The sequence below is a fragment of the Esox lucius genome, chromosome 5 (assembly GCF_011004845.1).
Source record: "Esox lucius isolate fEsoLuc1 chromosome 5, fEsoLuc1.pri, whole genome shotgun sequence".
Lineage (NCBI taxonomy): Eukaryota > Metazoa > Chordata > Actinopteri > Esociformes > Esocidae > Esox > Esox lucius.
In genome coordinates this window covers 2,414,476-2,428,153 of record NC_047573.1, presented here as the reverse complement: position 1 = coordinate 2,428,153, position 13,678 = coordinate 2,414,476, and the positions used below count along the sequence as shown (strand labels likewise).

The window sequence follows — 13,678 nt, the reverse complement described above, 5'->3', positions numbered from 1 at the left end:
CTGTGTTTACAGAGCAGTTATTTTAAATCTCTGCACTGGTGAAAAGCTTCAGACTACAGGGTGGTGCTGCATGTGACTGCATGACACTTTTCTTCCAGTCCCCCCACTTCCCCCAGCCCCATCCTCAGCCCCCCCCTTTCCCCCAGCCCCCCCCCACTTATCCTCCAGCACCCCACCCCCCTTGTTCTTCCAGCCTCCCCTCTCTATTTCCTCCACCCGTCTTTTCCTCCCCTCCTCGCCACTCCTCCCCACCTGTGTATGTGGTTATATTATTTTCTGTTGATTTCTATCCCTAGCAGTGCCAGAATGTGACCCCCAACCAAAAGGTCCCAAGGTCAAATCTCCATTTTGTCCTTGAACAAGACTGTTAACCCCAACTGCTCCTGTGAGTTGCTCTGGATAGGAGCATCTGTTAAATGACAAGACAATAAAGAAACCATGAGAGCTGAGGCAATAATCCTCTCCTCGATCATCCCCTCCTCTCCTCCAAACTCCCCTCCTCCAACCTCCTCTCCTCTCCTGTCCACTCCTCTCCTCCTCCACTGTCCTCCCCTCCTCTATCCTCCTCTCCTCCATTGTCCTCTCCTCCCCACCTCCAACCTCCTCCCCTCCTCTACTGTCCACTCCTCTCCTCCTCCTCTAACCTCCTCTCCTCCACTGTCCTTTCCTCGGTGACCTGCTAGTGGTCTGTGATTTCTGCTCTTCTGTACCTGCTAATATGCAAGAATTGCTCCCATCTTTTTTGTTGGATCTTCTTAAAAGTTCTGGTTTCCTGAATTCAAACATCCTTCATCAAACAGCTTCACCATGAATCGATAGCAAATGGTTAAAATCTAGATTAACATTTCTCCTAAACTTTACCTGCAAACATATTGCAAATATCACCTAACCACAGCCTACACTCAAATGAACACTGTGTCTGAAATGAGGGACACATTCAAACTTCAGCATAATGACTACATGCCAAAGGGAAACAGGTGATATTCAAATACATAAAAATAAAACTGAAGTCAAACTATTAAATAACGTGTTCTTGGGGAAGGCCCGTAGTTTTCATTTAGAGCCCTCCTCTACCAGACGCTCTGTTTTCATTTAGAACCCTCCTCTACCAGACGCTCTGTTTTCATTTAGAGCCCTCCTGTACTAGATGCTGTTTTCATTTAGAGCCCTCCTGTACTAGATGCTGTTTTCATTTAGAGCCCTCCTCTACCAGACGCTCTGTTTTCATTTAGAACCCTCCTCTACCAGACGCTCTGTTTTCATTTAGAGCCCTCCTGTACTAGATGCTGTTTTCATTTAGAGCCCTCCTGTACTAGATGCTGTTTTCATTTAGAGCCCTCCTGTACTAGATGCTGTTTTCATTTAGAGCCCTCCTGTACTAGATGCTGTTTTCATTTAGAGCCCTCCTGTACTAGATGCTGTTTTCATTTAGAGCCCTCCTGTACTAGATGCTGTTTTCATTTAGAGCCCTCCTGTACTAGATGCTGTTTTCATTTAGAGCCCTCCTGTACTAGATGCTGTTTTCATTTAGAGCCCTCCTGTACTAGATGCTGTTTTCATTTAGAGCCCTCCTGTACTAGATGCTGTTTTCATTTAGAGCCCTCCTGTACTAGATGCTGTTTTCATTTAGAGCCCTCCTGTACTAGATGCTGTTTTCATTTAGAGCCCTCCTGTACTAGATGCTGTTTTCATTTAGAGCCCTCCTGTACTAGATGCTGTTTTCATTTAGAGCCCTCTCTACCAGATGCTTCCTGTTGTCATTTAGAGCCCTAACTGTGTGATTCTCTATCACTTAATTCAGAGCGATGTGCTAGATGAGAGGCTATACAGTACATTGCTGAAGTAACAGATCACCCAGAGGCCCTTTCTTCTTCTAAATATTCTGGAGAGAGAGTTGCAGGAGGTAATGGGATGATAGTTGGAGAAGGTAGCCTACAGGGGTGAGAGCTCGGTGCGGCTGGACTCATTCCGTGGCTGTGTAATGTGTATTAGTAAATCCCAGTTAATTTGGCCTGTCAGAGAACAATGAGCTACAGGCCCCCGCGGGGCCCTGCCGGATTTAATACCTTCACTTGAACAGAAACCCCTTCATTACTCACCTGAGGTGTGCCTGAGTGTTAATATCTCTCCCTCTCCTAAAACCCTCCCTCGAACCAGCGCCGAAGAGGGAGATGTGTGTTGGTATCTCCCACGCTACACATTCCCTCTGAGTGAGGGGAGATACATAAACGCCCTGTTCCAATTGGATCTGGCATCTCTGGTAATGGTTCACCCTATCGCCATTGGGCCATTCTTGGTGACAATTCATCTTATTATTATATACAACTAGATGATGTGGTCGTCCATCTGAACACATCCCAGATGTCCTAGTTTTACACACATGGATATGGTCGTCCATATGAAAACATCGCAGACGTCCTAGTTTTACACACATGGATGTGGTCGTCCATCTGAACACATCCCAGATGTCCTAGTTATACACACAAGGATGTGGTCTAAAACTACACTTCTGTAGTCAAGCTTTCTGGCATCCAACGGACTGCTGTTTAATTCATAATCACCATAGAAGACGACTTCGGAAAAGTTGGATTTAATTTATAATTCAAAGGCCTTCACTTAGGCCCAAGAGATGGGGAACACTGCATTGTGACATAATGTGGTTTTTCTTACAGGGTGTCAGATCAAACATTCATGAGTCTGTGACTGGCATTAAAAAACCCTCTCTGTGGGACAGATGACACTCAGAGCAAGCAGTAGCACTGTCCCAGACCAACGACTCAGTCCATCTGTTAACCCAATGAAAGTTAGCATTATGACATCTTAAGCAAAGATCAGAATGTTGTTTCACAACGCAAATCAATACAGCAGCCGGAGGCAGGAAGCAGGTGGGCTTGGTGAAAACTCATAACAGTGTTAGCTGGCAGCTAATTACTTAGCAACAGTAGCTATCTAGCTTTTGCCATAGATACTCCCATTTTTGCTGCAATGGTTAACAACATTAACTTTTTTATATAAAGTAGCAACTGACTGTTCATAATATTGCCAAGCTTCATAAATACAGATCAATGCGTACAAATCACACTGGGTGTATGTAAGCCTGCCCAACTAAGACATGCCCACCAAGGTAAACATTATTTAGAGATTTGGGTTATTTCAGCCACAATGCCGGGTGTCCTCACTGACTAGATTGAGTTAAACCCCTCCAGTGTTTCCCCTACTTTTTTCCCCAACAGTGTGGGGGAAGGGGGGGTGGGTGCAGGTTGGATTTATAACACAATCCCTCTCAAAATATAATGAGGACAAGTAAATTAACAATTGAAATAGTTTTTCATATATTAGAAATGTTGTCTAAATAACTTACTAAAGCTCTAACCATTTCTCCTTTATATAAAGTTTTTCCTTTCAAGATGTAAACAATACATACTGTGTAGACACACCACAGACTTTTATTTTGAAGCCAAAATAAAAAAAATCAGAAGTTGTATTGTTGCTGACAAATGTCAATAACGTTTCACGCAGAGTTTCATTTTGGGATAAAATACAGAAAGTCTTATTGTATTGTTGCTGCCGAATCTCTAATGTTTCCAGCAGGACGCTAACACACTGTAGCCAGCTATCGAGTTTTGACAGTTGGTTAGCGAGCGTGTTTCTTACCTTTAGTTGTCGCTCAGACGAAGGCTATCTTCTTTATATCAATGTCACAGCCACTTACTGACAGTTCAACACAAACGTGCACGTGCACAGACACAGGCAGTTATGCTTCTCTGACATCAGTCACTAGTTTGATACTCTGAACGTCAGGTGCAGGACATTGTTGCTCTGATGATGGTGCGATAGTAAATTCTGCACGATGGTAAACTGCACTCAGCTTGGGGGAAAAACATTTTATTTCATAAAAATATTACTTTTTTTTTGTGGCGGCGCATCACAATTGCGGGCTGCCACTGTTATTACAATAAGCAGGAAACATTGCCCTCCCACCTCTCAGAAAAAGAGACACAAAGAAAGATACAGAGAGGGAGAAATAGGTGAGACAAGAGAGAGCAGGTCAGAGGTCAGCCTAGCCTTATTCAGCCTAACTGAGGACCGAGGTCACAGAGGTCACTCACATTCTCCCAAGAGGCTTTGACAGGAGATATCTCCAGTGTGGAGACTGTAACTCCTGCTTTCTATGACGTCCCATCATTCACAGTCTATCAGAAAGGGATAGATTAGATTAAAGCAGATTAGAGCCAAAAAGTGCTCCCAAAAAGATCTTAAAGATCCTCAGCAGAGTAGTCAACCGGTATGGGTTTAGATCCAATGGACCTCGCTCTCGGCTCTCTCCGACACACAAAGTGCTTTCGTGTATTTTTGGATGGGTGATAATATTTTCAACACTCACAACACATTTGGAAAAGTCCTGAGTAAGCCGTGTTCTGCCTTCTACATTTTACAGTAAGCTACATTCTGCCGATATCTCTAAACGGTATGTGGACTACATTATGTCAATATGAACAGCAACCGCCGATCCTTATGCTGACAGAAACATATCCAGTTCTAGGAAATCCAGGAAGATTTTAAATCAACAAACCCTGGAAGATATTCCCTCCCTGTCTGCTCTCGGGCCCAGTTGTCAACGTCCTTATTGCCTAACCTAGCTCCTGTCCATCTGCCTGTCTGTCACTATGTATCGTGTCCCTCCAGTACCCGTCTGTAACCCAGAAAGCCCTGAGTGGCTGTTAAACACTATAATGTGATTAAATGTTCGGTGGTCTGGCGCCCCCCCAACCACCTCTCAACTCTCTCCCTCGGCTCTCTCTCCAACACACACATGCTACTCGTTTAACTCACACAAAAACACACTCTCTCCCTCTCCTCTCCCTCTCTCAGTCCAGTTCTCACTCTCCCTCCCTGTTCTGGAAACAGAACCTCAGTATTACCAGTCAACAGTGGCCCTGACAGTTATGGCCATGCCGGCTGGCTGTGATGCCAGGTTGTTCTGATAGCGGTATCTGTATCCAGCTACAGGTCTTGGTGTGGTATGGGGAAGCATTACAAATGGCGTTAGTAGACTCCAATTGGGATAGAGGGGTTGTGACAGGCTATAGGCGAGCACTACGGCCTTGTGAACCCAATCTGTGAGGCACTTGCTCCTCCGTGTTGTGAAGCCAGTTCTGAGAACCGAGCCACCGGTCCAGTGGATCCCCCGACTGGACTGAGGACGGGTTTGGTTCGTGTACAAGATGAATGTTGGCTGAAAATGCCAGAGCAAAACACTTCATTTCAATGTCTTTGTGTTTTTAAAATGTGTCGCTTGTGATTTCCTGCTCGAGAGCGAGCATGTACATTCTGAAAACCTCTGTATTAGCAGAAGCCTGGGGACAACATTCCTGACATAAACACATCAATAACCTAATGCAGCTGGTAAACAGTTGTTGTTTTGCTTTTAATTATTTCCTTAAGTGTATTTAAATTATTTAAGTGCACTAACTAAATACCGGGATATGGATCTTATAACACAATGGTGATAACACAACACTAATTCATGGTTACGAAACTCTGAATCGACAGCCTACAATACATGATTGATATCTGATATCTGCCAAGCATAACAAAAATATTATTGTGTGGCACAGATTGTTATACTTCTGCAGACAGATTGTCTTGTACTTCCTCCAAACTAAAAGCAGGGCCGGCCCGCTCCCACATTCTTCTTGCTCAGTGAAAATAGCAGACCATCCCAGAGCACTGATTCACCCCGGCCCATAACAGACCTACAGAGTCAAGACAGGATCACTAGAAAGCAACCTACACCAAACCTCCCAATAACCTTCCTCCAGACAGCGTCTTGGAGTAGAAATATTAAAAGAACATTTCATTTGCAGTGAACTTTTCATTGACAAAACAAACAAAGATTCATGCTGTCATTTATGATGTTTTAAAAAATACAAATAAAAAAAATAAAGCACATATCAGAGCTCTGATACCTAACTACACTAAAGCTCCGCAAATATCAGAGCTCTGATGCCTAACTACACTAAAGCTCAGCAAATATCAGAGCTCTGATACCCAACTACACTAAAGCTCAGCAAATATCAGAGCTCTAAAACCTGACTAAATTAAAACTGGGCACATATCTGAGCTCTAAAATAGGACTACAGTGAAACTCATCACGCACCAGAGCTCTAGAACTCAACTAAATGAAAACCTTTCACATTTCAGAGCTCTAAAACTCAACTACACCACAACTTCGCCCAACACATCGTATATTGGCTTCAAATTCAGCTCCATTAAAGTAAACTAAAACCATTCTTCTGCCCTCGATTGGAAACCACGTCCCAAATGGCACCATATCCCTTATATGGTGCACTACTTTTGAGCAGAGCCCATTGGGACCTTGTCAGACAGAGTGCACAACATAAGTGAATGGGGTATAATTTGGGATGCAGACCTTGCGCTGTTATCAGGGGAATCTGTGAAGAACTCCAGTGCTTTATGACCTGTTCAGCAGCCACTTAACGGCACACTGCGAATAAATGAACATCTAACATGCAAATTGCACTGCAAGCGAGAGAAGAAAGGGGATATGGAGAGTCCTGCTACATCAGTAGAGCGCAGAGAAGGGAAAGTAATAATTCAACTGAGGAAATACGAGGGCGAAAACAGCTCCTGCGTCCTTCGACTGGGAAGATTTACTCTCTCAGTCCAAACTAAAACATCTTAGAGGAAAACCTCTTTAAGAAGCAATGAGGCAACAATGTTGTCACTTCAATGATTACAGTCGAACCACAGAGGCAAAGGGAGCTTCATGTCAATTACTGCCAGCCTATTGATTATACTTAGCTGTTCCAAAGCACTCAACACCCTAGCAGCTATAACAGAGGACAGCATATACTGGCACACTCCCACAGGTACTCCAGAGGTATCAATTATGTGCTAGCCTGACAAGAGGTGCTGTTTGCCTGGCGGACACTGACCCAGGCTGCCAGGCCGAGAATGGAGGCCTCTTCTACACCCTCTCTGACCTTAGAGCAGATTTATTTCCCATGTGGCTCTGACACCACCAGCTTCCAACAGCCCACCACAGGTGAGAGTGAGATGGGGAGAGAGACAGAAGAAAGGAGAAAAGAGAGATGTGAATTTCTTAAAGTTAGGGTGATGCATGAAGACTTGTATTTCTTAAATTTAGGGTGATATAATGCATAATGGAAATGTTTGGGGTATCAATATGAATGTAATGATATTTGGAAAGGAATCAAAAGAAAAAATGTCATAATTGTAATAATGATACAATGTAATAACTCAATATACAAGATAGTGGACAGTCAAGCTGCATTATCTAACACTGGGGCTAAAATACAAATTAGGTAGGAGAATCATATCCCTGGGTAAAGAGGAGAACACTTTCCCTGGTTAAAGAGGAGAACACTTTCCCTGGGTAAAGAGGAGAACACTTTCCCTGGGTAAAGAGGAGAACACTTTCCCTGGGTAAAGAGGAGAACACTTTCCCTGTGATAGTAGGAGTAGCTACAGAGAGGCAGAGAGACATGGTTAATAAGTGGTCCAGTAGCACGTGTTGCAGATCTCAGTTTCAATGTGTCTTTTGTTTGACGGCTGGTGTTTCTACATCCTCAGCTTGAATAGGGAGAGGTCAGCATGCTAGGGTCTGTCTCTCTCTCTCTCTCTCTCTCTCTCTCTGTGTGTCTGGCCCATGGTAATTCACTGGCTCAACCTGGGGGCCCTCAAGAGGTGCTGAAGGAGGAGGGGTTTGAGGGGGGAGGGGGAGAGAGTGGAGGAGAACTGAGAAGAAATTTAGAACCAGATTCTGATCAGACATCAGGTCATAGACATTCAATCAATGCTTTTTCCACAGGTTCTATAAAGTATCTAGGCTTTGCCACATTAAACTGCATGAACAATAACGGCAACAACAAAAACAACAGCAGTCTATCTGACATGTGACTGGTTTGTGAGGTAATAAGTCTATCTGCTTCTGACTGTCTTGTGAGGAAACACTGGCGGGCAAAAGGTATTGACTAAAGCCAAAGAGGTGACGGACATGTTTGGTAGCAGACAGGGACCACGAATGGGCCACAGGAGAGAGGGCGACACAGGGACATGGAAACCCCTCAGACCAGACCTAAGAACCAGCTGAATGTGTGTTTTCTCCCAATGCTCAGGACTTCAGAGACAAATGTTTCCCTGGTGTCACTGACAGTAGGTCTGTGGCACCAGTACATGATTTGGCAGCATTTTTATTATTTTCTTTGGCATCACACAGTAGAAAACATGAGCAGTCATCGTATACAGTCATTCCCAGTGCTTTAGTAGTCCACAACCACACCCTTGTTTTAGTTTAAAGCATGCTTTTCGGGGGTGGGTGTTCTACAGGACTGATCTTAAGTTAATCAAACAGGAACATTTCAGAGGTGTAGAAGTTGGATGAAGCAGCCGCTAATGACCATTATACGTCAATCCTGGAGTCCCTTCTCATCTCCAGCTCCCTGACGCCTGAGTCTGGATCTCCTGGCAACACCTCACCGTATCACCTGCAGAACGGTTCTTCACGGTTCTACCCCGGGGCCAGATCATGGCTTACCCCTCACGCCCTGGGGACTTACAGTACTGAGTGCATTTCCTACCTGGTTCCCCGTGGGAATCAAACCCAGAACCTCTGGCGTTGCTAGCAGCATGCTCTAACAACAGAGCTACATGGGACTCCCCTGCTCACCTCTCTGCACCATCACTTACTACTCGAAATCTGGAAGTGCGTGCAAACCTTCCCAGAATGCACGCAGGAGTCCCCGTTTCCTACAATGGCCTATGGGAATCACCACGGCCACCTCATGTTTCCCTCAGTCCAGAAAAACATGGACGGGGGCGGACAGACTCTTCGGTTACAGGAATCCTGTGTACTGTGATCCTAGCTGACCACATCATGCTTAGCCCTCTGACAGACAAGTGAGTAGCCAAGTACAATTTGAAGCTGCACTAGAGTGAGCAATTACAAACCTTTAACCGAGTGGAGGGTTGCAAAACATGAAACCCTGGTGATTCCATCTATAAATCACAAACAAAATCAAGACACTCCCAAAACATAGTTCAGAGCCAAAGCAGAAAACTATAGAGGCAGCTAGAAACAATTACATTCATCTGAATAGTATTTACTTTTTAATAACAATAGAGTACTTTCTAAATGTCTCTCAAGCTAGACCTTCTTTTCAAAACTCTTTCTCTCTGACAATGGTTAGAAAGCAGAGCTGCTAGGGTGCTGTGTCTGGCTTATTTCTTTTCCACATGGCTGTTCTTTTGCTTCCTGGACAGATGTACAGGCAGCTATGAAAGGAAACCTAGTTCTCGCTCTCTTTCTCGTCTGTGTGTGTGTGTGTGTGTGTGTGTCTGTCTGTGTGTGTGTGTGTGTGTGTGTGTGTCTGTCTGTGTGAGTGGGTGTGTGTGGCCCACAGTCAATCCTCACTGGGGTTCTGATCCAGGCAGGAATTCAGGGAGTCAACTTGTTAAACCCAAAACTATCAACAATGGAATAGCACCAAGAAAAACAATCCCTATCGGTTTGATAAAATACTTCTAAAGTAGTAATAAACGTAGCCAATTACAAAGTATTACAGTGTATATATGTACTAAACGCGAAAAATGAAGCATGGGCCTATTCATTGTTATGGCACAAAACAGCAGGTTGTAGTAAATCACACAGAACGCTCTTCCAGTTGTTGTTAATGATGCACGTTTAAGTGTAAAGCAGATTTTATGAATGACAAAGAAGAAACGGTTGCAATACTGAGACAACACCATGTGTCTTTCACTACACCGACACGATCTCCTAAAAGTTAACAACAAGACACCATCCACCTCTCTAAACCTTTGCATGCATGTCTCTCCCTCTCTCTGACACACACACACACACACACACACACACACACACACACACACACAAACATACAAACATACACACACACACACAAACAAACACACACTTTGGACCGATCGCAGGGTTCTTGATTCGCTCTACACCACCAAAAGCTACAACACAATGCAACAGACCAGCCGCGGTGAGGACAAGCGCAGCAAGCCGCTTTCGCATTACTGACAAATGCACAACCTGTCAACGACCCGACAATCCGTCTATATCTCCTAAAAGGGACATGCAGAATCAACCGTAGCGTTGATTACGCGACAAGCTCCCTAATGTTGTTTGAAGTGGTCAATCCGTTGTGGGCACACAAGCCCAACGAACCCAGTAGAAACACAAAACCCTCCGGAGCGAAAGGTGCCCAACGCGACAGATACGGGCAAACGGAACAATCACGTAACTTAACTTACCAGGTTTAAACCGAGTGGCGAAACGGATCGGAGAAAGTCCTCTTTAATGATTTTCTGAGTCTTGTTTTTTAAATATCATCCCCTCTCTCTCGTCAGTCTTGCCACTGAGAACGGGCTCAACGTCAGTGGGTGAGTAACTGAATCAACTGTGAGAGAGAGCACAGTAAGTTGAAGTGTCAAATTACATTGGCTATTCTATTACCAAAGGGCCATGCTTGGTGGTTAGGAACAAAATGTGTCGCGGATTTACAGCGAAGAGCCATTAGAGAACATACTGGAATGGACTCAACCTGAATGTCGCCAGGAACATTTACGGCTATGCTATGGGCTATCGTACCGTGTAATTTAATTCGTCTAAATTATGGCATAATTACACTACATATATTTCGTTCTTAAAGCCAAATTATAAATTATTAGGATGATAACTAATTGTGTTTGTGAAGAATCAGTTCTATAAACTATTATTTTGCTTGCCGGTAGTTTAAGTCAAACTGCTTATTGTTAATATTATTACTGTCATTATAATCCAGTATCCGTTTGGTGGATTTTGGATTGACTCCATGTGCCGTGTTTTGCGGTTACCCAGTCTCCGATGGAAAGCTCTGAATAACAAAGACATGTTTGAGAGCTGGAGCGGAGCCGGAGCGGAGCGGAGCGGAGCGGAGCAGCGGCAGGTTGGGTTGAGTGATGACGTCAAGGAACTATGCCTGTGTGTGCCAGGCAGCAGGCGGCATCCAGATTTTATTTGTCGTCCCAAATGGCACCCTATAGTGCCCTAGGCCATAGGGCTAATCGGGCTCTGGTAAAAAGCCAAAAGCAGTGCACTATTGTAGGGTATAGTGTGACATTTGGAAGGCAGGATCAAGTTTAGCCTACACAGTGCACAACACTGCCAACCTTCAAGTCTTCACTATAGCATTTAACCTGCTTCAGTTGCTTCCTGGGTAGAAGCACAGCTTGTCAGAAGCGATTTGATTCAATTATACCGTAACATCTATTCCAATATTGGAGAAGCACATTATTTTTAATAAATGGGGCAAGAAAAGTACATCATGGTAAATAATTGTACCATTTTATTGTTTTGTTTTATATTTAGCTTTCGTAATATTTTCAAAAAGGTATGCCCTCTAAATAGCTTTGATTTTAAAATGTTTTACAATGTTGCATAACCTGGGTTTCTAGTCCATTATAATAGTTTTTTAGGGGGAGGGGCATAACCTGGGTGTCTAGTCACTTATAATGGTCTGTTTGGGGGAGGGGCATAACCTGATGTCCAGTCCGTTAAAATGATCTGTTAGGGGGAGGGGTATAACCTGGATGTCTAGTCCATTATAATGGTCTGTTAGGGGGAGGGGCATAACCTGGGTGTCTAGTCACTTATAATGGTTTGTTAGGGGGAGGGGCATAACCTGGGTGTCTAGTCACTAATAATGGTCTGTTTGGGGAGGGGCATAACCTGGGTGTCTAGTCACTAATAATGGTCTGTTTGGGGGAGGGGCATAACCTGGTGTCTAGTCCATCCAAGCGTGCCACACAAGCCCTGAAAAGTGAAGCCAAAACGTCTCGATCGCCCCCTGGTGAGTGGTCCCAGTATAGGTCATAAACCCCGCCTCCCCATGTTATTCAATGGGACACGAGACCAACTAAACAATTAAATTACCCTTCAAATATCTTTTTTCCGAAGTTGTCATTTACTGTAGTTTGTATCACGCTAATGTAAATTCAAGAGTTTGTTTTTAAAATAAGTTTGTTTTTAGTTAGTTATTTAATGCTCTAAAAACGGTGGTGTGACGTCGTGATTCACAGCTGTGATTGACAGCTATCTGAGCCGAGGAGCCACTGAAGCGGCAACAGGCTTTTTTCGCGATCTTCGTAGGACTAAGGAGATTGGAGCTTTAAATTTAATCTCTAAATTTCTATAATTGATATAATTTCACACGGACATAATGGGTTGTTCTGCAGTAGATTGTGCTAACCGATCTGGCATTTCCAATCGATCTTTGAATTTTTTTCGGTAAGTTACATTTATAATCTATTTAATTAGTAAATAAATGTAATGGGCTAGCTAACGTTAGCTAAAAGACAACAAGCCTCGTTAATAGCCATGTTAATAGCTAGCAGGTGATCATTAGCTAGAAGTTACCAATTATTTTTTTATTAGGCCTATTCTAAATTAAGGTTAAACATGATGTAAGTAAGGCTATAACACATCGTCTAGGTTTAACAAGCAAAGGTTGTACTGTACTTGGACTTGATTGAACTCTGTTTAAATGTGTGGTTGGTAGGCTACTTGTATTTACCTTATTTTAATGAGGTTGGAGTGGAACGGAGCAGACAGAGTTCACAGGAGCAGGACTCCACTTCCAAATCAGTGCAGCGTGTGCTTGCGATTGATTACGGTATGCGCATTCTGCGAGGGAGAGTGAGGGCGGGGCACAGGGGTGGGGCCGTTGATTTCGCAGCTTTACGGCTTTACTTCCTGCTCGCTACTGCGCATAACTACTGCGCAGAACTGGTCCCAAGATCGCTATCTGCGCAGACGCAAGTCCAAGATGTCAGCGCCATATCGGGACACTGGCGGCTTCAGTTTTCACCAATGGAAAAGAGCGAAGGGGCGTCGTCCATTTTTTTTACAGTCTATGAGTCCATCTAAGACTTTATCAACCTGAACACTGGGCTTTTATCAACCTGAACAGTGGGCCTTTATCAACCTATACAGTGGGCCTTTATCAACCTATACAGTGAGCCTTTATCAACCTGAACAGTGGGCCTTTATCAACCTATACAGTGGGCCTTTATCAACCTATACAGTGAGCCTTTATCAACCTGAACAGTGGGCCTTTACACACCTGAATAGTGGGCCTTTATCAACCTGAATAGTGGGCCTTTATCAACCTGAATAGGGGCCAATAACAACCTGAACAGTGGGCATTTATCAACCTGAACAGTGGGCCTTTATCAACCAGAACACTGGGCCTTTATCAACCTGAACAGTGGGCCTTTATCAACCTGAACAGTGGGCATTTATCAACCTGAACAGTGGGCCTTTATCAACCTGAATAGGGGCCAATAACAACCTGAACAGTGAGCCTTTATCAACCTGAATAGTGGGCCTTTATCAACCTGAACACTGGGTCTTTATCAACCTGAACAGTGAGCCTTTATCAACCTGAACAGTGAGCCTTTATCAACCTGAACAGTGGGCCTTTATCAACCTGAATAGTGGGCCTTTATCAACCTGAACAGTGAGCCTTTATCAACCTGAACAGTGGGCCTTTATCAACCAGAACACTGGGCCTTTATCAACCTGAACAGTGAGCCTTTATCAACCTGAACAGTGAGCCTTTATCAATCTGAA

General features: G+C 44.0%; 1 protein-coding gene across 4 annotated transcripts in view; it reads right to left on the bottom strand.

The window, feature by feature from the left end:
* Positions 1–10,489, bottom strand: part of LOC105029863 (zinc finger MIZ domain-containing protein 1) — a 167,042-nt gene extending 156,553 nt beyond the window's left edge. For all 4 annotated transcript variants that reach the window (XM_020046824.3, XM_020046828.3, XM_010903419.5 and 1 more), the window contains exon 1: positions 10,321–10,489. The gene's annotated coding sequence lies outside the window, so the exon portion shown is untranslated. The remainder of the gene's footprint in view (positions 1–10,320) is intronic.
* Between the last annotated feature and the right edge of the window lie 3,189 nt (positions 10,490–13,678).